The sequence below is a fragment of the Sander lucioperca genome, chromosome 2, assembly GCF_008315115.2.
Source record: "Sander lucioperca isolate FBNREF2018 chromosome 2, SLUC_FBN_1.2, whole genome shotgun sequence".
Lineage (NCBI taxonomy): Eukaryota > Metazoa > Chordata > Actinopteri > Perciformes > Percidae > Sander > Sander lucioperca.
In genome coordinates, this window is record NC_050174.1 from 16,851,660 (window position 1) to 16,874,234 (window position 22,575).

Here is a 22,575-nt window from a genome sequence, read left to right on the forward strand (position 1 = left end):
TATCGGCATGCAAGATGTCGAAAAAGTCATGCGTCAAGTTGCTAAGATGACATCCACAAAGACGAGTGCCAGATATGCCAAAGGAAGCGCACATATTACAAATCTACAACGAGTATTTGTCGAATGATATTTAGAACAGGTGCAATACAATACAATATGCAACTAGGTTATAAAGCTGCCATTCTCTGTCGCTTTAATTAATTAATTATTAAATGCCCCCACGTGACATAGCATAAATTATTATTAGAGATGCACCGATTACAACTTTCTAGGCCGATTCCAATTTCCGATTTTCTTTGAGTTAGGCCAGCCGATACTGATTTTAGCCAATTCCAATTTCATTTTTTCTAACCACTTTACAGCACACACAAATATTTATTTTCTATCTTTTCTTTAATAGAACATTTTGCACAGAACATAGAACATTTTTTGAACAGATAATGGATCACTATAAAATGTAACTATATAAATTACTCCTGGTGTGGGAAATTCACACACATCTAAAGTGCAATGTTAGAACCATTTCCTTCTTTTCACATCCAATATCCCAATATCCAATATAGTTATAGTGTTTCCCCTATAACTGTACAGGCCTCGCGGGCCACCAGCTCTCTAGCGAGCTAGCAAGCTAACTAATCAGCCCACCGGCCACCCAATAAGTTGGGTAAATATAACAATTTAAAGTTTCATCCACACACTCTTGTCACAGCGTAGAAAATCACAGTGCTCTCGCCAGATGAGTGACAACTTTGTGCGGCTCATTATCTGTAACATTAACCAGTGCCGCAAGAAGACATGTTTGGTGGAATTAGCAAGCTAACAATAACACTCAGCCTGTTTAAAGTCAGAGAGTCAGGCTATTTAAGGAATAGAAATAAGATTTGTTACAATTAGATTGAGTAATATTAATTTTCCACGCCACAGAGAATGAATAGATATTTGTAAAATCAGCCAGTGAAATATGTTTACGCAGTTTAGCTGGGATAACCTTTACATTGATACAGATCTTAACAGGAATTTTGATGTAGCTACTCATTCATTTCATCGTGTGGCCTATAACTAGCAGGGTCAGCAGGAGTGCTTGCATAGGTGTTTGATGACTGCACTATGTTGCCAAAAGTAAGTAGACTAGCCTATCCACATACTTTGTGTACTTTTGCTAAGGCCCATTGTTTTGGATGTACACTCAGCTATCAAATATGAGTTCAAAATGCAGGTGTCTACATACTTTGACCCATGCAGTGCATGTTGAGCCTTAGTCTCGTAAATCATATTTTTAGTATAGGTTGTAGATTTCAAGTAAATAAGCTTAACAGTAAAAAAACAAATCAAAAAAATTGTCCTGGTTTCACTTGTTGTTATTCACACATTTAAATAAAATTTGCAAGTAAATGGAAAAAATGGTTCTAAAGTTTTTAAAAAGTAAAAAAGCCCTAATGTCACGTGACTTCCTATATACAGACAACCATCGTGGTTGACGTCCAGCAAGGTTTTCTTGAATTTCTTTGTTTTATGGAATGTCAGTTCGCCAGTTTTTATATGTGGTTATTTTACAGTTAGCAGTTAACTCAGCGAGCAGCACAGAAATAAACAGACATATTTATGTTGTGGGAGAAATAACACTTCCACCACCTCTGCTCCCTCCTCTCCCTGTTTAACACCCTCTGTGCCCCCCTTGGGCTAAACAGAAATAGGTCCAGCTTAGGGCCATAATTGGTCTTGATCCTTCAGCTGCAAGGCATATTCCAGCGGTGGGTCTGGATGGGGCGCTTGTTATGTGTGAAAAGGTGGCAGGGGAATGCCTGGCTAGTAATTAACAGTGTGCAAGGGACTGTGGAGGAGGAAATTTAAAAGTGAATGGGGGAGGCCAGTTCATTCTGTGGCTCTGCTCTGCCTCTCTCTCCGCCTCCTCTGTTTCTCATCTATTCAGTCTCACCCGTTATTGGAGCTGATGGGTTTATAGAGATTTTCACACTTTTTGAACTCAGGCTGGCATTGTGAATTTGTTTTTCGCTTGCCCCCCATTTCGCGCCCCTTTGCCCCTTAGCCCCGCCACACACAAACATGCTCCCCAGCGTCATTTGTTTTTCACTCAAGCGCTTTCTCATTCACTCAGTTCCATTTGGTTTTTCATTTTTAATGAACATGACCGTTGAAATAATCTTGCCAAATAAAGGAAGAACAAGAAAGGCAAATATCAAAAATTTGCATCAATACTTTGTTGCGAAAAAAATAAAACGCAATTAATTAATTATATATATATATAAAATTATATATATATATATATAATTTTATTATACTAAAGTAACAATCTTCAGTATAGCATACGTGTACAGATGCTGTAGAGAAAGACTGCATTGTACCTGTTGATGTAACAGGGTTGTTTAATATGTGGTTTGCAGATATTCTGTGTTACCTGAACCTAGCATGTTAAGTTTTATGGAATGATGTTCCTTTCGCCAATGGCAATCCTGAACTTTTCTTGATTATGCAGTGAAGAAAATGAACTTTTATTCTCATGTTCATCAGCAAAAGACTCTAACTGTAGAGGAGGAAGCATATCTCTGACTATAGTGACCACATCTTTGCTCATCTCTGGCTAGCCATATCTTACTGTATAATTCTGACAGACTGAAGGACTAACTCACCCACTCAATCACTCATGATCTCACTCAGCAAAGAGTTAAGTCTCTGTCTTGTATAGATTTAGTCTACAGTGTTTCCCATGGCTGAGCTGTCTAAACAAAGAGAGGAATTGAATATACTGTAGCGCAGAACACATAAATAGCACAATAACATTGTGAAATGATGGATGTGATACAGTTAGGATACAAACAAGTGTGTGCATTTGTGACCCCTTGTGAAAAGTAAGCTTATTTTTGTTTTTCAAAAGTTGCTGAGTAATGGCTTGAGAGCCTACATATGTTGTCTATAGTAGGCAATGGACAACAGCAACAGACACACAAATACACACATAAACTCTCTACACACATAAACATGTTTCCCCTTTCCTACATTGTTTCTTTTTTACTTTTTTACTTAAATTTATAAACAAAATTGCCAAAAGCAATGAAGTACAAGGCTGTTAAATATTAGCATATTATTAATGCATGTTTCTCTAAGCTTACATTATTCAGTACATCTGTAAAAACTCAAACAACAACTCTGTCATGTTGGCTTCTTGTTAAAAATACATTTGGAGGTATTTGTATGCTTACACATCTGAAATATAGAAGAATCTGTATTTGCTGCCTTCAGCTACAGCCAAACTTAATTTATATTCACTGCATACCTTTGACTGAAACGTTAACAAAATAGTGTGCACACTGGTGCAAGTGTGTGCATGTGTAATAGTATTATGTAAGCCAGACAGCAACAAATTGCTGTTTGTGTCTGTTTCTCCCTCTAGATACTGTACACTAGTGTGGTAGTATGCCAGTAATTCCAAAAGCCCTCTCCTCTCCAGCCAGACCAGGTCCAGACTAAACATGTTTGTTTGAGAAGCCTGTTTACAGTGTTTAGGCAGACAGACAGACAGGAAGTGGGCTAAGCGATGAGAACCTCCCCGACAGCTCCAGAGATAAATGGACGCGCTGCTAAATGAAGGAAGGAGAGGCCTCAAATGAGCCATCACAGGGAAGCACCCGGTTCGTGTTTTTAGGTATGTCTGTTCATGTGCAAGCATGTGTCTGCTTGTGTGTGGTTCTGGGGGTAACAGGTGGGAGGTATGCCATGTCCTGGTTAACAAGAGTGTTATTGTGTTGTTCTGTCCTGCATGGCTGACTGTCAGCTGTGCGGGGTCATCCTCCTTCCACCCTAACCCCGGAACACTAACACGCCAGCTACGCATGCCCGCACACACATAACACACACACACTTTTCAGACTCACACATACGGACTCAAGGACACACCCAATCACGCACACACAAACAGGTTCCGTTATGCATCAGTTGGTGGCCTGTAATTGAATTGGGACATGATCAGTGATATTTGGTGGCCCGATGCACCCCAGTGAAGAGGCATCTGCTCTCTTTTTCCCTGCCACAGAGCTTTTCAAGGCTACAGCCAGCGTGAGACATGGCTTGAGAGGTTCACACACACACACACACACACACACACACACTCTACCCCTCCTTGCTGCACACGTACACATAGCTTCCCTAAGTCACTCACACACGGTACCCTGGGGCTCTCTTGCAGTTCTGTAACACTAGCCAACGACAATACTCCCTCAACTGCTTGGCTGTTTACTTTCTGAAAGAGTTAAAGCCTCCCACTTAAAGGATTACCTTACGCTGCCCTGAACCCCCTGCCCTCCCTGCCCTATGCTCTCACTTAAGCACCACATTCACACACACATTTACACACAGATGCAGGCCTGTGCATATATGCACATCCACAGACACATGAATGAACACACAAGTCCAATGCCGGGCTGACAGCCACACAAAGACGGGGAAAAAAAACAAAACGCAGTACTCCACTGATGCAGATGACCTTTGTCCCAGCTCTACTTTAATCTCTTCTTCTCTCTACCTGCCACTGACTTTTTTTTTTACCAGGGCAATAAAGAGCTGTCAGGAATCACACGTCCTTCTGGTCAGTTCCTCATTAATTTAACCAAGAGGTTGAATTTTATTTTCTATTATGCAACGTGCCATTTCACATCAACTCCCTGTTCTTTCACTGCCATATATCTTTTACATTAATTCTTTTTTTCATTTAAACACGACAATTTTTGAAATTTTGGTAACACTTTCTGAAGGGGATGTCTATAATGCATTATAAGCACATTCATACGATATTATAATGCATCTATAAGGCTTTATAAAACTCTTTTATAAATGGTAATAATCATACATGACTAATAACGAGGTTTATAAAGTATTCTAAGACATAATGTATTGTAAGTTCAGCATTCATAACGCTCTTTACCTCCATACCAAAGTTTTACTTTTTAGACAATGCATTATAACTACTATAACTTAAGCTAGTTATGAAGACACATAGAACTGCTCTTACTTATCATAAGATATTATAAATTCTAAGTTTGAAATGAATAATGGCTTACAAACATCAATAATACACTACAGCATGACTTTGAGAGAGAGAAAAGTGGCACGTACATCGGAGCAGTTTCCTACATATGTTTATAACTGGCTAAAGTTATGGTAGTTATAATGTGCTGTGTAACCCAGGACTCCAAGCACCGTTGTCACTTTGACATGGAGGTAAAAAGCATTATGAATGCTGAACTTATATTGCATTATGTCCACCATGTATAATACTTATTAAACCTTGTTATAAGTTGTCATACATGATCATCATCATTAGAGTTTTAAAAAGCATTATACAAGCATTATAATGTCTTATGAGTGTTCGTATAATGCATTAATAACATGGCCTTCATAAAAAGTGTTGTATGACATTGATTTGGTCCTGCAATGTGATCTGAAGGTCTCATGGTAATTCAGGGAGTGGAGTCCCACCACTCTACTCTCTCTTTCTGAACTCTGAAGTGAAGCTCAAGTGGTCTGACACTCTCCACCTTTTATTACAAAGCACCCCCTCCTGGGTTGGGCGGGGCAATCTAAGAGCAGAGGCGGGGACGGGGAGTCGTAACTGATGGACTTGTTTACTAACAGGCTAATTGTTGCCCTCCCCTGTGCTGCTTCTTGTAAGGCACTGTATGGCTCTCTGTATGAATCATTGTGTTCAAAGCAAAGGGTAAGAAGTGGAGTGATAAGGCCAGAGGCGTGTCAGTAGCCCCTTGCTAACTCTTAGCATTTGTGTGTTTTGGTTTGTACGGGCAGGTGTGTGCTCTGAAGCCGTGTTCATCGACATATTCTCAGAGCCTGTTGCGTGCTAGAATGCCCTTTGTATAAAGAATTTCTATTGTTAATGAGCTACGTGCTGGTCTGTTTTAGCTTTTGTCTTTGTCAGGGAGTTGTTACTCTTATCTTCTCTTATAGCCTCTTGTCTCCTGGCTGAAGAAAAGCCACATCAAGGTCTGGGGGATTCAGGCTCTGAGGCCATCCAGCACCCTCTTAATTATGGCTCTCATAGGGCAGGAAATACCAGGCTTATGGGGGTAGCAGGCTCAGCACTGTGGCACGGAGATGTCCGTTTTGCTCTAATCCACCTCCCTGGATAAACATTCAACAGGGATTGAGCCACTTTGCACGTCTATTTGTAGCAACACAGTGGGGACTACATTGATACAGATGGATGAAGATGCCCTCATATTTGCTCTGACAAACACACAGTGCAAATACTGACATGACAATCATGTTTGTAATTGGATATGAAATTATGAGTCATAGGTAGTGTTTATTTTATTTTATATGTCTCATGCTATTCTTTTAGCACACATTTGGCATACTTTACCTTTGAAACACACATCCATCTAAGCACCAGCACACAGTTGCACAAAGTCACTCACACACACCTACTGTAGGAGGCCCCCTAAATTAACATAATGTCATGCTTGCCCCTTGGAGAATGCAGTAGACAGCTGACTACTGGAGCTTATGAGAATGCTCAGTTGTCAAGAGGGAAAAATTTACATGAAGGTGCCGCTTCCAGTTTATGTGCTATGCATGACCCCCACATGCCAGCCACTGCACATGGTATGTGCATGTGTGTGATCTGGGGTTACGTTTGTGTAATAGTGGGGTTTACATGTGTGCTTATGGCACTTTTTAACCAATTCAACTGTGTATGAGGGTGTGAGACCTGTCTCCTTCTGTGTTTGTGTGTTATTCTGTGTCTCTGTGTTATATTTATGCATCTGTTGCATATCCGAGCACCCTTTATAGTGCCTTTTCAAGTGAGTGTGTGCGTGTGACAAAAGGAAGATAAAGAAAGCCTGATCCCGCAAGGACTCAACAATCTGTTAGATGTTGCTTTTCTGACCTTGTGAGATGTGTGAACACACAACCTGTTCAGAGTTTAGCTACTGTGGCATGAGGAAATATGGAGTGGAAACTTTTCAAATAATGGCATTTGTCAAGTAGGTAATCCATTTCACTGTCATCTTTAGAGGTCACTGCATGGACTGTGTAAGACACCCCCTCCACCTCTGCCTTTCTTCCCCTTTGTAACTGGCCAGAGTGACATTTGAGATATTCATACTATCCATTTGAAAATGAAAATGTAATAGGAAATACCTGGGAAATATTTGTATTTGATGTTTTTTTAATGTCTGTTTAAGAGTTAAATTACTTCATCTTATGATCCAGCAGGATTCAGAATAAATTCAACTGGCCAAGAGTCATTTATTGCAACATAGTTGTGAAGCTAAATCTCAAGCCAAAAGCTGAAAACCAATACACACTTACTATCAGTTTTTGTCTTTTAAAGAACAGCCCTAATCTATGGTAGCAAAAGATATGTCCAAAGGCCACGCTGTCACAGGCGGTATGTTTTGTTCCAGGGTCACTTATTTTCCAGGAGGTGTGTGAAATAGCACTGACCCTACAAAACCCCTGGCACTGAAGTATGGCATGTCACAGGCCAGCCCTATAACATGGAACACACACACACACACACACACACACACACACACACACACACACACACACACACACACACACACACACACACCGCATATCAACAGGTGGCTACTGTGGATGGTGCACGTGTTGTGTGAGAGTCCCATTTACAGACACGCTGCTACTTATTACAGAAGCCCTGAAACACTGGACATTCCCTCATGAATATAAGTCAAAAGTTTAGCAAACAATATTTAGATTGAAACTGTAAATATATTTGTAGTAAATGCAGGGTTTATTATTAGCCAAAATTGTACATTGCTTAGAAACATTGCTCAAACTGTATTTTTGTCTTGATAATTCAGTTATTTCCTGGAGCATCACCTGATGAACGAGCATGCTCTTTCAGAATTGGACTTATGGAGGAAGGTTGGAGGTTTTTATATGTTGTCATAACAAGGTCATAATGTTTCAATGCAATGGCCTACTCAGAATGACTGGGGATTCCAAGAAGCTCCCCTTTTGCAAGTCTTTGCTATTTCATCAATTACTGACCGCTGGCCTTCTTCCAGTGTCTCAGTAGGCATTGCATATCTACTTGCAATGCATGGCATGCATTAACGCAGACAATAGAGTGATAGATAGAGAATTTTCCTATTAAGTTATATTTGAAAATAATCTAACCTGAGTCTGACCCAAGCCTGAAGCCGCAAAAAAACAGATCTGAACTGAGCCCGAAAAGGGTCAGGTTTTAGGTCAGGTTTCTTAACTTACTGCTTCTGAATTTACAAATGTGTCAGCACTATAATTCATGCTAACATTTGGCATAATTGGATTTTTGTGGCCCATGGCCCTATTTTTAAGTCAACCAATTGTGATGATTTCTTCTGTTAATTTCTGCAATCAATTAAGGGTGATATGTTGTAGAAATAATAGAGTATTTCAAACTTTTTGTATGTATTTATTTAAAAAGATGTTACAAGCATCAATATCAGTCTTAGAAATCTTCCTAAACCCCATCTTCTCATTCATTGATCCTTTTTGGGGCCCAGATCCTAGGGTTGTCCCAGAGGACAATATGGCAAGTTACACAGATGAGGTAAATCACCTTTTGTAAGTGATGAGTCAGTCCTCACACAAGAGCAACCCTCCCATTCCCCCAAGCACCTCCGCTATACCCAGTGACTCAACTTCCCACCTCACTCTATCTTTCTCACCCTTGCTTCACCCAACTGTCTCCGTGCCTCCCTACAGACAACAGGCCATTTCCGCTCTCTTCCCCACTCAACAAATATGTTCTTTGGAGCCCTTCCCAGAATACTTTGGCATGCACCCATGCCCACTCCCAATCTGCTCATTTTGCTTGACACAGATCCAGAGGACAGCAAGGGGGCAGTGAAGGTGGCGTGGGGTACACCCATATAGTTACTGTGCAGTCATGGTGCAACAAACCCTCGAGAAAGAAATCGAGTTGAGAAAGGAGGAAAAAAAAGTGAGGGAGGGAGAGAGACTTACCTCATGCCCTCTTCTGTGTAACATGGCATTACTGTTTGGACATGGGTTTTTTTCTGCCTAAAAATATTCACTCTTGGTCTCTTTGATGGAAACTGTGACTCTGCCTAACCACCGCTGTGAACTTATGAACAAGTGATGAGAGGTTGGACGAGAGAGAGATGAGAGAACGATGGGAAGGGGTGAGATAGGAATGGGAGAAATGGGAAGAGGGTGAGAGAGGGATCAGAGACAGATGGGTTGGGGAGGTGGTAGTGGAGGGTGAGACAGGGAGGGAGGGAGAAATAGAGTGAGGATAGGACATTATGGGTCAGCATATGACTCATCTTGGGTCTTACTCTCATGAACCCACAGTGATGTTCTCAAATGGAAATGCATTTGGAGTTGGGAGACATTTTGTCTTAATTGTTAAAACTTAAAACTGTTGTACATCACGCTGCTCTAACAAAAGACACAAGTTTAAAGAGTTAAAAACAGAACTCTTGTAATCAGACAAAGAGAGGTAACGATTTGTGTATGTGTTCCAATACCCTTTAAATGTGTTTCATTGTAGTTTACTTCAGAGACTTAACACAGGGGCCATTGTTTCTTTCTACCTGTGCACATCTTCAGAATCATGTAGTTATAATTTATCATTATCATTCAACTGTCACCCATTTACTAAACAAGTTACCAGTATTTGGCATTAATCAGAAGTACACTTTAAAGGGTGTTCCTCAGCAAACCTCTCCTTTCATAGCCCACGACTCCATATTTTCATCCCTCTCTCAGTTTGTCAACCCCGTTTGTCCTCTCATCCTCCCTCACACACACCACTTCAGAACTGCTTTCTAAGGCTTGAGCAATCTCCCGGTAATGGTGTTTTTAAGTGGCCTGTTTGCATAGAGGGTCTATGGAGAGAGAGCCTGTGATCGAGCCAGTGACTAAGTGGGGCTTGTTACAGTGACTGAGCTCATATTCAGAGGCCAGTCATCCACTGGGGGACTGGCTGCTACAGTAGTCTGGCTGTGGTCTCCGAGCTATCACCAGCCAACACAGTTTTAGCAGTCTCCTGTAATGCGACACTTGGGGGGTTTTCAAAGCGTGACGGCTATGAAGCGTACTTTTACCATGTATACTATTTGCAGCAGTTAATGCCTGTGTGTGTGTGTGTGTGTGTGTGTGTGTGTGTGTGTGTGCGCATTTCTGTGTGTCCCTGGGTGTGTGTGAGAAATAGCACTTGTATTTGTGTCTGTACGTGTGTGTTAAATGTGTGCATACACAGTTGCGGTTGCATAGTAAACATCCTTTCTCTGATTTGATTGTTACCACAATAAGTCCACCTGAGTGCCCTTAAATAATTACTAGTCCTCTCCCTTCATCTCTGCTTTAGATTTCTTTTTATGGTTTCTTTCAAATTTTCAGTGAAGTTATTTGCTTTTACTTGGCCATTGATAAAAGCGCCATTAAAGCAGAGTGACTTTGATGCAGAGGAGAGGAACCCTTGGCAATGAGCCTTGATGAGACAGCCAGCCGGCCAGCCAGCCAGGTTTTCATTAGATGAATGCTGTGTGGGACTCAAGCCAGATAAAATGGGCGCCAACATACTGGAGCCAACCAATATAGTTATAGCAAGGTGCTCTCTATTTCACTTCCTCTACGTCATGGTCTGTCTTTGTGGAAGTCACAGTCTGTGTCTCCATCTCCATCTCTCTCTGTATAACCTGAGAGAGGGTAAGGCTAGCCCGAACAGCTTTCTTGCCCTTTGCAAATCAACACACCCACAGCGGTGATTTCCATAAAGATGTCTTGGCCCAGCTTTGCTTAAGAATAGGTCGACTGAAATAGGTAGCTTAGTGGTAAATGTCAGAGAGAGATCCAAGAGGCAGAGAGACACAGCATCAGAGAGGAGCGTTAAAAAGAGAGAAAAGGTGCAAAGAAATGGCATGAAAAAATATAAAAAATTCAAAGGTTCGTGACTAAATTGCAGCTGTTGACATAACCATATGATTTGTAGTACACACTTGCAGTCAACAGCTATTCTTAAACAGATTTTTGGATTTATATTTATATTTGCTGCATAGAATACTTTCTGCTGTCAATTTGCTGGACGGTCAGTTTATGTAAGAACTGATGTCCTTTCCCCATCAGGTGTCATTAGATGCAGTTTGCCAGAATTATATGTGTACTTGTCACAGGGAATAACATACTAAATAATCAGGACATTTCAACATCAAGCCTCTTAAATTACAAATTAAAAATATTAAGATCCTTCAGACTTTCAAGAATTTCTGATGTGCATGCTTGTGCATTAGCAAAGGTCAGTGCACAGACTCTATGAAGGGCAGCTGTGTTATTCCAAGGCCAGTCTTTAGCTGGTAGTCACCATTTTGCCCCCAGACCATGTAGGATGCCCTGCATTCCCACAGATAATAATAGCTGTAGAGAGATGTGTTGAAGAGTACAGCTGGGGCATGACTTTTCCCCTCAGTCTGGTGACCGGTGGCCACACGCCATTTAAAATGACATCCTGGCACTCTGCACAAGGCTGCTGTTTTGCAAAGACATAATTTTGAGAAGATTAAAAACATTAAACATGTCATTTGAAATGAGTTCATATGTGACAAAAAGTAGTAATTGTCATTTGGCATCACAGGGCTGGAGTAAATGAATTCCTCTGTTTTTTGATCTGCCAGAAATACTGTGATGAAAAAGCCACAAAATCTACAATGTTAGTTAATGACATATTGATTGACAGCACTGAGACAATACTGCAAGGACATGAAATAAAAAAGGTGTCATTTACCGGTCACTCCTGTAGGACTGCTTATTAGGCCTGTTACGTTCAGCTATTTTGGATCTTGCATTCCTTTGCAGGGGCCCCTTGTCCTTAGCTTGTTAAAGACATGACCCCAAGAACTAAATGACCCAGACACAGAAGCATCCATTCACCTATTTGGTTTATATACCTATGTAGCGTGTATGTGTGTTCATACCTGCGCGAATGCTCACTCTTATAGTTTATGTGTTCAAGCTGTAGATTGTATGAATATTTACGTACCTACCTGTATGTTGAGTGGGCCTATTTGTGTGCATCTGTGTATTTGGAATGGCAAATCCTCTCACTGATTGTTTTAATTTCTGTGTGTGTGTGTGTGTGTGTGTGTGCGTGTGTGCGTGTGTGCGTGCGTGTGTGTGTGATGCGACAGATAGCTGATATTTATCGGGGCGTTAAGCTGATTAGTGTGAACTGTGGCCAGGTTCATTTGCATACATTTCTTATCTCATTAGATTGCTATCAGCCTCTCTCACCATGCAAGGCCTCGACCGGGATGTCTTCGTACCTCGCTCTGTAAGCACACACACACACACACAAACACAATCACCCTTGATGCCCCTGGCTAACAACAACACTAATGTGTAACACCAGCCAAGAAGTGCTGGCTCCTCATCTCCTCTTGTCACTAGCACTACTACACCGCTGTCACGGAAACGCATCACGTCTTCTCCTCGGGCTCTCCGTGTCCCTGGTCTTATCAAGGTCATTAACTTGCATCTCTTGCTGCCATCTTTACACCCTCACCCTTTTTTCCCTTTGTTTATCTTAAAAAATACTGTATCTCTGTGTAATTTCAAAGGAAGTTCATCTATATAAGATAAGATAAGATAGACTTTATTAATCCCACACTGGGGAAATTCCTGTGCTACAGCAGCTCAAAAGAAACATTTTTACACACAACAGAATAACACAAATTGGCTTCAGTTTGTGTTTGTGGGACATTTCAAGGATGGGCTGCTCAATACGAAGAGATTTTGCATAGTAAATAACTATCGATGTATAAAAAAAAGCTTGCTTTACAGATATGTCTAGACTATTCTAAGAGGATTATTGAATTGCCAAATGAATCCAGCAAGTTCAGTTCAGATCATTCCAAATAATGATTACTTTCATGAGGACATAAAAAAAAGTCTGACTTTATTTAGTCAGACATCTCACTCATTAACTTTCCATGTGGCAGCTGGTCTGTAGGAACAAATGGTGACTGTATCATTTATAGGGATGCTAATTCAGATTTTTTTTCTGAACGATAGCCGACCCTCGTTAACCGATCATTAACCATTAACCGACAAGCAGGCAACGGAATCCCAGTTCATCCAGCCAATACTCCCGGACATACTTTCAGCACTCTACGTCTGCGGACAGCTATGGACTTGTACCAGTCGCGTTGCCACAATGCTGCGTGCATTGTTGTGGACACATGGAGTAGGGCTGCAAAATTAATCCCAATTTTATCGAAATCGCAATATGAACTAGTGCAATATCCAAATCGCAGGGGGGCGCAATATTTGTTAAAGGCAAAATATGTGTCAAACCATTCTAAAAAATATTTGTCCGCAGAGCAAATGTCCAAGCTCATCTCCAACGCATCCACCTGCAACGTTGGCAGCTGTGTGTCTGCCTGGCACACTTTGTGTGTAGGATGGCCGATGTAAACCTCCAGTCCTAACGACGTGGCGTTTCTGTGGCGTGGCGGCTGCGTGGTGTTTTCTATGTCTTTGCACACCAGAAACGTGTCTGACGCGGCGCTGCTGTTGCTAGCCTTGTCTGTACACATGTATGTTTCCCATTGATTATTATAAATATATACTGATTTGATTACAGCAAAGACAACGTTGGCAGTATTGACGGTAAAATAGGCTACAGAATATTTTGTTCTGTATTGACAGGTGCAATATTTGAAAATCGATAATTATTTTTTATTAATTTTTTAAAATTACATTTATATCTGCATTTATGTCAAAACCTAGAGGCTTTCAAACATCAAAATGTCATTTATTAAATGTATTTGTGTCAAAATGAAATATAAACATCTTTTCCTATTCTATTTTGAATGGAAATGCTTCTAACACGCTTGCGTGTCGCGTGATAAATAGGCGTCGGTCCTATTTCTAGCATGTACGCGTTTTCGGCACGGCTCAAGCTGTGCCTGAGACGTGCGTGTCACGCAGGTAGTGTGCAAGCTCCAACCTGTTAACATGGGAGCCGAAATAAAAACGGACACGCCACACAGCTGACACACTCATCCCACTCATCCAGTGTGTAGCCGGCTTAATCAATATAGTGGCATGTGTCAGGTAGCTCTCTGCTGTGAGCGCCATTCAGCAGAGAGCCACAAACACAGCAGAAAAAGAGCTTAAAATGCAACTTGCTAGTTTGCACTAGCAAGTTAACTAGTAGTTAAGAAATAGACTGTATAACCTATTTTTCTTTTACCATGCAAAGAAACTTTTTAATTACTTTAATTTGGTTTTAATAATATTCTTTTTAAACTGATGGTATTAAGCAGTATAAATTTGTATTGTTGGTTAAAGGTTAAACCGTTAATCATTAACATCCCTAATTATTTACTTTCCCATAATTCCACTTCTGCCCTTGCCTTTGTGTTTTGGAAAACATGTTAATCTTGTCTATTGAATCCCCATGGACATTTATTGAAGAACACGCTGCCCATTAGACTATCAAAAATTCATGCATCAGGATGACTCTTTATTTATGAGTACTACACTCTTGACATGTTTATTGACATGTTAATCGTCCTTTGCCATGAGCAGAAAATAAGACAGCAACTACTTCCTGTGAGATTAATAGTTTCACATTTCAACATGAAAGAATCCTTCAGCTCATGTCACAGTGGCAGCCTTGTTACTTTGAATCATTTGAAGAGAGTCCAGCTTTCACTAGCTACCACATGTGTGGTTTTGTCAGACTATGCTGATGTTTAAAGATGCATCTCACAATGCTACTAGATAACTTTTTATTTACTATCATGCCTTACATGCCAAGGACAACATTAATGAGTTCTGTCAATGCCGCCTTGCCTGTGGAAAAACCAGTACATTGTTCTCATTTATCTATCAAGTGCTTGTCCGCCTAGAGTGAGTGGACCCGCACCGAGTGCTTGTTTCATCACTACTCGGTTATCTTCTGTACATATTTCCAATTTCAGGATGGACCAAGGATACTGATGGAGACATACTTTATATCATTGCCTGGGCAGCCAGTGGAGACATACATAGAGAGGTCATATTAATTTTTCGTTAGAGTTAATAATGCGAGCTACAGTGTGCTGAGGTTAGCATATATCTTCCTATAGAAAATGTAGTATAGCTGCATTCATAAACTCGGCACAATTAAAGTGTGATGAGTGGAAGGAGATCTTAGCTGTGGTCTTAGTATTAGCAACTGATACAATAGGGAGAGAAAATCACCTTATCACTTTTCTTCCGTCAAAGAATACAGAGCATTTTAAACGGTTCGTGACAGGTTTAGGCACGTACAGCTTATGAATGGGAAGAAAAGAACATGAGATAAGAGTATTAGTGGGGGGAGCAGAATAGTTAATTGGCTTAAAGCAATTTTCACAATAACCTTAGTATTCTCATAATATTTCCCCAAGTGTTGCTTATCAGTTTCATGTCATTGTTTGCACCATGATTTGTGTGAACAACGAAGTGAGCACAAGATCGAATGGGATCTGAATTCCGTATGCATTGTCTGATTATCAAAACCACGTTACTTTTTATTTGCAACCAGCATGTCTGCTAACAGAACAAAATATGTTGTCAAGCTAATTAACTATTTTGCAAGTCACTTAATCTGATGGACTTTAAACAATGCCATTATATCAACCCTGACCTTGACCTCGTGATGGTTGATGTGCTCTCAGGTCTCCTGCCCTTCACTCAGTTGGAGCCAAACAAACAGAACACTGTATAAGGCCAGTACAGTGTGGGACATTACTGAAAGGAACACCGTGTTAGACCATCAATCTTAAAATGCTGTTACACAGCTGGTGTCAAAGGGGTTCAATGTGCTCCTCAGTGGTGGAAAGTAACTTAGTACATTTATTCAAGTACAAGTACAATTTTGAGGTACTTATACTTTACTTTTTACTTACTTTCATTTTCTGCTACTTTATACTTGCATTACATTTTAGAGGTAAATATTGCACTCTTTACTTCCCTACATGCATTTAAAAGCTTTAGTTCTCAGATTCATCATTAAAACAAAATATAATCAACTTATAAATGATGATGTATTTTTATGTGTTAAACTACCCAGTCTTAAATAAAGTAATAAAATTAGCTTCGCCATTACAAAAAGCAACATTCAAGTGGTAAACACATTAATGCATCAATAACTGTAATTCCGTAATATAAGCCTATTACCCCAATGGGCCATTTTGCATAATATGTTCTTTTACTTTGTGTGCTTTAAGAATATGTTGATGCTGTGGCCGGGTTGGCTCAGTGGGTAGAGCAGGCACACATATACTGAGAGGCTTATGCCTCGACGCAGAGATCCAGGGTTCGAGTCTGACCTGTGACGATTTCCTGCATGTTTTCCCCCTCTCTCTCCCCTTTCTCACCTAGCTGTTCTGTCAAATTAAAGGCGGAAAAGCCCCAAAAAATAATCTTTAAAAAAAAGAATATTTTGATGCTAATACTTTTGTACTTTTACTTAAGCAATATTTTGCATGCAGGACTTTTACTTGGAACAGAGTAGTTCTACACTGTAGTTTTACTACTTTTACTTCAGTAAAAGATCTGAGTACTTCTTTTACCGCTGCATGTCCTTGCTACACCATGGATTTGAATCTGGAGCATGTGAATGTATCTCCAACAGAAATAGCTTTAAAACTGCAGATTCTGCACAGTTAATGTTTGGCTTTGAGACTTTTACACTGTGACATTTTCATATGACACATTAATATTGTTTCACAGCAATATTAGAAAGGAGGGTATAGAGGACGTTGTGTGAGTAAGGAAGTTTTGCGGTCACTATATTTTACTCTAATTACTTTTTATTTATAAAATGCCACTATGCACTTGAGAGGAAATGAGGACTCAGTGTAGGAGTAATTACAGTATTATAGGACACTAAGTTGCATTACGTTAAGATTATGATAATGACGTTATGGTTTCTGTAGTAATTGACCACTACAGACAAAACAACGGCCCCATTTTGGTGGTTTTTTCTGTTACTTCAACTTTATTTTACACAGTTTTACAACATAACCACACAGAGATCAATCAGTCTAGCCATCAGTCATGTCCGCCACTTCCGATGTGATGGAAGTAAAACAGGGTGTCCAGATTTTGCCACAAGACAGTCCCACAGTTTACCTCTTAGTGATTTTTTGTGCTGTTACATGTACCTCCTCTGCGATGAAAGGAGTACATGTACATGCCTGCGGGTTAACTGTTAGTAGGAGTTAGTGGGGAAAAGAGAGCTGCAGAGACAGCCCTTCACATCTCTCTTCCCTTCAAGAGGCTAATGCTTTATTTATAACACTGCACCCCCCAGGTGCACACCTCAGGTCCCCGCACAGCCCCTTCTCTTCCCCACAGGTATACTCTGCGCCTCTGCCTCATACTGCGCTACCTAGCGCACCTTCACATGCCTTTCCTTTCAACATCCCACTCCTGCGGCTGCATAAGAGGAGGAAGTTGAGGAGATAGATACAAAGACTTGGTGTGACGCACATACAATCTGCAGACTGAAGCGGTTTCACAGCCATGGTCTCCGATGTCTCGCTGCAGTTCTCTCGTGTGTTGGAGAGAAAGAACTGAATCCCCTATCCTCCAGCCGTGCTCACTCCCACCGAGCCGAAGAAACGCCACAGAGGAGAAAGAGAAAGAAAAAGAAATATGCAGGAACACTAAAGGAATGAAGAAGTAGCATCGGAGGGGAGGTGAATGGAGAAGACAAAGACGTGGGAGGGGGGTTAGAGGAGAAAGGAGAGATTGAAGAAAGCATGATAAAGAGCTAGAGAAATAGTGTCTCGCTCTTTTTAAACTTGGAGATGCTCAATCCCTTCTTCTCACTCCAACCTGCATTTCTGGGTCACTAGAGACATTTAAACTGCACTTATAATTAACAGCTATTTTTAAACAGGGAGGGAGAAGTGGAGCGGTGGCGAGGTACAAAAGCATTAAAATTGCCCCAGATTCGCTATTGAATAGGACACATCAAGGCAATATGCTGGCAGATCAAAGTGAGCGAGGAGAAAGGCGACAGGGCCGATCAGTGGGGATAAATTGTTCCCTTTTATAATGGCATAAGAATAGACCTCTTTGCAGCTGAAACAATTTAATAACTGCATTCATTACTTATGTCCAGCCTGTCTCTCTGTCTGTCTGCTGCACAATGTGCAACCGCCTTTGCCATGCGCTACCTCTCTTTGTCTCTCTTTCCCCTATCTCTTTGTGTTCCAAACTTATCACTTCATTCCTTCCCTTTCTTTACATCTTTCAGTCCTCCTTTTGTCTCTTCCTCCCGCTAACCACCCTCCACCGAGTCTAGCATCCTCCACCTTTACTCCAGTCCCTTTTCCCCATCGTCTTGCCACTGCTCCTGCTTGCTCCAGCAGCAGCTACAGCAGCAGAGGTTCCACTGTGCCGATGTGCTGCAGGCCCCACAATGAAGATGTGCAATGTCTGACACTCTTGGAATGAGAGCCCTAATAGAAGGGGAAGCGGTTATCACAGAGCTCCCCCAGGACCAGCCTCTGTGTGCCTGACGCTAATTATGGCGCATGCAAATGAATGTGCAGCATTAAAGTTAGGAGGACTGCCTGACTCTGTGTGTGGAGGGGCTTTGTGTGTGTGTGTGTGTGTGTGTGTGTGTGTGTGTGTGTGTGTGTGTGTGTGTGTGTGAGCTTGTTTGGATACTCAAAAGTGTGTGTGAGTGCGTGCATGTGTCTGCACAGCAGGAACAAACCACCAGGCCAATCCCCTTTTACCTTTTCACTCCCGCAATGGTTTAGATACTTACACTGATTCATTCTTTATTCTTTTATTCATTAGTATAGACTCAAGGAGCATGCCATGCATTAAGGATTAGGATGAAGAAACAGGCAATAACACAACCTCTCTCTCTCTCTCTCTCTCTCTCTCTCTCCCCCTCTCCCTCTCTCTCCCTCTCTCTCCCTCTCTCTCTCCCTCTCTCTTACACAAATGTGAGGTTGAGCACAGAGAATCTCACAGGATTCCTATAAATACATCTCCCTCACATTCACAAGCAACCTCTCCAAGAGGGCGTCTTTATTAAAACCATTTTGTCTTCCCTGTGTGTGTGTGTGTGTGTGTGTGCGTGTGTGTGTGTGTGTGTGTGTGTGTGTGTGTGTGTGTGCGCACGTGTCTGCTCATGTGTTTTTGTTATTTGTATGTGCACATACTTATAAACGTACAGATACGTTGATACATATACGCATTGTGTTTGTATGTGTTAATTTGGGAGAGTTTATACACATTTAATTGTATTTTCCTATTTCAGCATGTGTTTTCACTGGCACTTTTATGTGACAACCCCTATCTGTTTTCTTGTCATTTTGTGTGTGTGCATTAATATGTTTGTGTGTGTGTGTGTGTGTGTGTGTGCGCACCTGTGTGTTTGTGTAGTATATATGTTGGCCATCTTATCTCCCCATTAGCCTCTTGTGCCCTGACCAGTATTCCCTCTCTCCCATTCCTGCTTTCTCTAATGGGTAATTTAGCCATGCTCGCCTGACATCTAGCCTATTCCTAGTTTAGTTGCCATGGCTACGCAGGCCTATGGATTGCTCTCTTGCTCCCCTGGCCTTGCTGTGGATGCTATAGATGTCTCAACTATTAGAGGGCAGAACTGCTAAAACAGCACACATAACCTCTCACACACACACACACACACACACACACACACACACACACACACACACACACTTTGTGTGTACCATGCAGATAAACAATTAAGCACTCCGGTAAGAATATAGATTAATCTCTTTGCAGACTAGAATCTCTGACTCGGATAAGCACTGAAATTGACAGTAATCGTGAAGGTCATAGTGATGATGACAGGGTAAAATAAATAATAAATGCAATTTTAAAAACTGTTTTTATGTTGGGGTTTTTTAAACACCATCATTGCATTGGACCAGAATAATCCTCTCCGTTAGAAGTTCAAGGTATAATAAGTGATTTGATTCATAATGTAGTAATCAGACACAGTGGAAGAAATCATGTCCATTAATAGCAGGTCATGTTTTACACCTCGATGCGTCTTCCCAGGTCAAGCGCATTGAACTTACACAAGCATAATTGTTCTGCAAGATGATAAGAGAATACTATATATCTGAGTGGTCCCATTTGAATTTCCTTTATTGGCGTGGTAGGTAAGGGTTAGCATCATAGTTTGTTTTACTGCGCTGTGTCTTTTACAGAGCTTTATCGTCTTTATTTCCCTGTTATGACAGATCTGTGATGGCTGGAGGCAGCAACCTGCTGATAGATGAAGCTCTTTTGGACTTCCCAAAAAGAAATCAGAACTTCAATCTTCAACCTAGACGCCTAGATGAGTCTGTGGAATCATAGGGTGTGTGCATGTGTGTGTGTGTGTGTGTGTGTGTGTGTGTGTGTGTGTGTGTGTGTGTGTGTGTGTGTGTGTGTGTGTGTGTGTGTGTTAATTGGTTTTCTTAGTGGGTTATTTTAAATGCATTTTAAAAATTTGTACTCCTGTTCACAAGAAACTTATTATAATAAGGGTTGCAGGCGGGCGGGAAAAACAGTAGCTCTGGATTTGGTCTCTCTTCCTCATGTATTTCGCAGGACTTGCAAGTTGGAGTTGGAGGGTTGTAGCAAGGGGCTTTGGGGTCAAAACAAACAAACGTGCTTGGAGTTTCATGCTTTTGCAGAATATTTTTGCAGAAGATTTTGCTGTCTTTGAAGTTTTCACTATCGAGAGCAAAGGAGAGGGAAAGGCAAACGGGTATAGAGAGAGTCAGGATAGGGAGAGCAGCGAGGGAAGGAGAACAAGTTATAGAAGAGTGAAGCCCTTGAGTTGAAACTGTGCCTGCCTGGGCCTACAGAGAGCAGATGACAGTAGCTTTGGTTTCTTTTGCGGAGCTCACAGTACTTTTGCCTTACATAACCCCTCCCATTGTGCTTTTTCAATTATTTGGGGAGAAATCTTAAGTATGCACTTTAAAAGTTAATGCTTTCATGTGTTCCGAAGTAGGGGGAAGAGAGGGGGCGCATCACAGATCACACATAAAGGAGACAACTCTGACAAGTTTTCAGAATATCGACAATTACAATATTCTATAAGGTATATCAGCGGAGTTTAACTGTGTGCAGCAGTGTTTTGGGAAAAAGAGAAAGAACATAGACACTGAGAGAGACATATAGCATTGTAAGATCAGATGCAAGCAGTGCAAACTCAGACGTTCTTATTTTTACCCCTCCCCCCCATCCCAGATTCCTTAAGGTGCCCCTTACCCTCCGCCCCTCTCCTCTTGCTTCTCTGTGAGGTTAAAGCGCACCTTCCAACTAAAGGGCTCTGGGGTCACGCATCTGCATGTGAAATGTGAACCCACTGACATTCCAGGGCAGCCCTAAGCCGTGCAGTCCTTTTGTTCACTAGGGTGCCAGTGTCAGGCCTAACAAGCCCGGCGAGGGGAAGACAGGGAGAGAGGGTGGTGTGTTATGGATGCCCTCTGCAACCATCCATTTTCACAAATGCCGAAGTAGGAGAAAAGAAAAGTTTGAAAGTTTTTCAAAATGGTAACACAAGTACTTTTTATACTGAACAACCCCCAAATGTTACCAAGAGCTGGCTGTAACACCAAATGACGTTGGTTTGGGTATGTGAAGATGGTAATGTATGGAGGGGTGAGGGAGGTCTATATATTGAATAAGGTCATGGCAACATCAGGTTTCCTTGACAACAGTGACTACGAGACCAGTGTTGGCACCAGAATTGTTTATATTCAACTTAGTATAAAAAAGGAAACTAAATGTACAATCCAAAATGCTGATTTTTTTTTTGTTTTTATCCTCAAAACTTGATTAAACTTGGTGTGTTTAACCTTTAACAGAAGGCTTTCAGGCAGACCTCAGTGGACATGCAAGCTCTTTTAAAACAGGCGGAACACAGAGGTGCTATGGCAGGGCTGGGGTCCTTTTCAGCCTGTGAATTAAGTTCTGAGGCACAAAGGGCAGCTATTCACCAGGCAGTGATGGACTTCACACTAGCCTTTATGTCCTCACTGGCAGGCAGAGAGAGAGAGAGAGAGAGAGAGAGAGAGGGAGAGGGGAAAAACAGTTGTGATGAACAAGTATAAAACAGAGACATTGCTCAGGAAGTAGTTGTATGGACTAATAAACATTTCAGAGTAGAAAGTAGTAATTAAGTTGATCGATGTGACCGCAGGTATTCCTAGACATGCTCCCGTTGTTTTGTATTTTCAAACGGTTACAAAAAGTAACATTTGGAGGCAGATAATGGCTCGTCGGCAGATAATATGATACACATCATTTAGAAAAAACTATTAGTCAACAGGTGTTGGGGTACGCACACTTTAAAGCATTTACAAAAACAAGTAACACTCAGAACCTTTTCTATGGTGCATTACCCTAAAAACTACACATCTGATGTACTAATCTCCGAGCAATGAGAAAAATTTGACAAAAATCCTCATTCATCTGCATTTGGGAACTCCGTTAGGTTTATAAATCTAATACTTTTCTTTGGCGCAAAAACCTGTTGATATC

At 41.2% G+C, this 22,575-nt stretch overlaps 1 protein-coding gene across 1 annotated transcript in view; it reads left to right on the plus strand.

Annotated features, from left to right (window-relative positions):
* Nucleotides 1–22,575, plus strand: part of LOC116056857 (ultraviolet-B receptor UVR8-like) — a 306,897-nt gene that overhangs the window by 263,198 nt on the left and 21,124 nt on the right. The gene's annotated exons all lie outside the window — the stretch shown is intronic.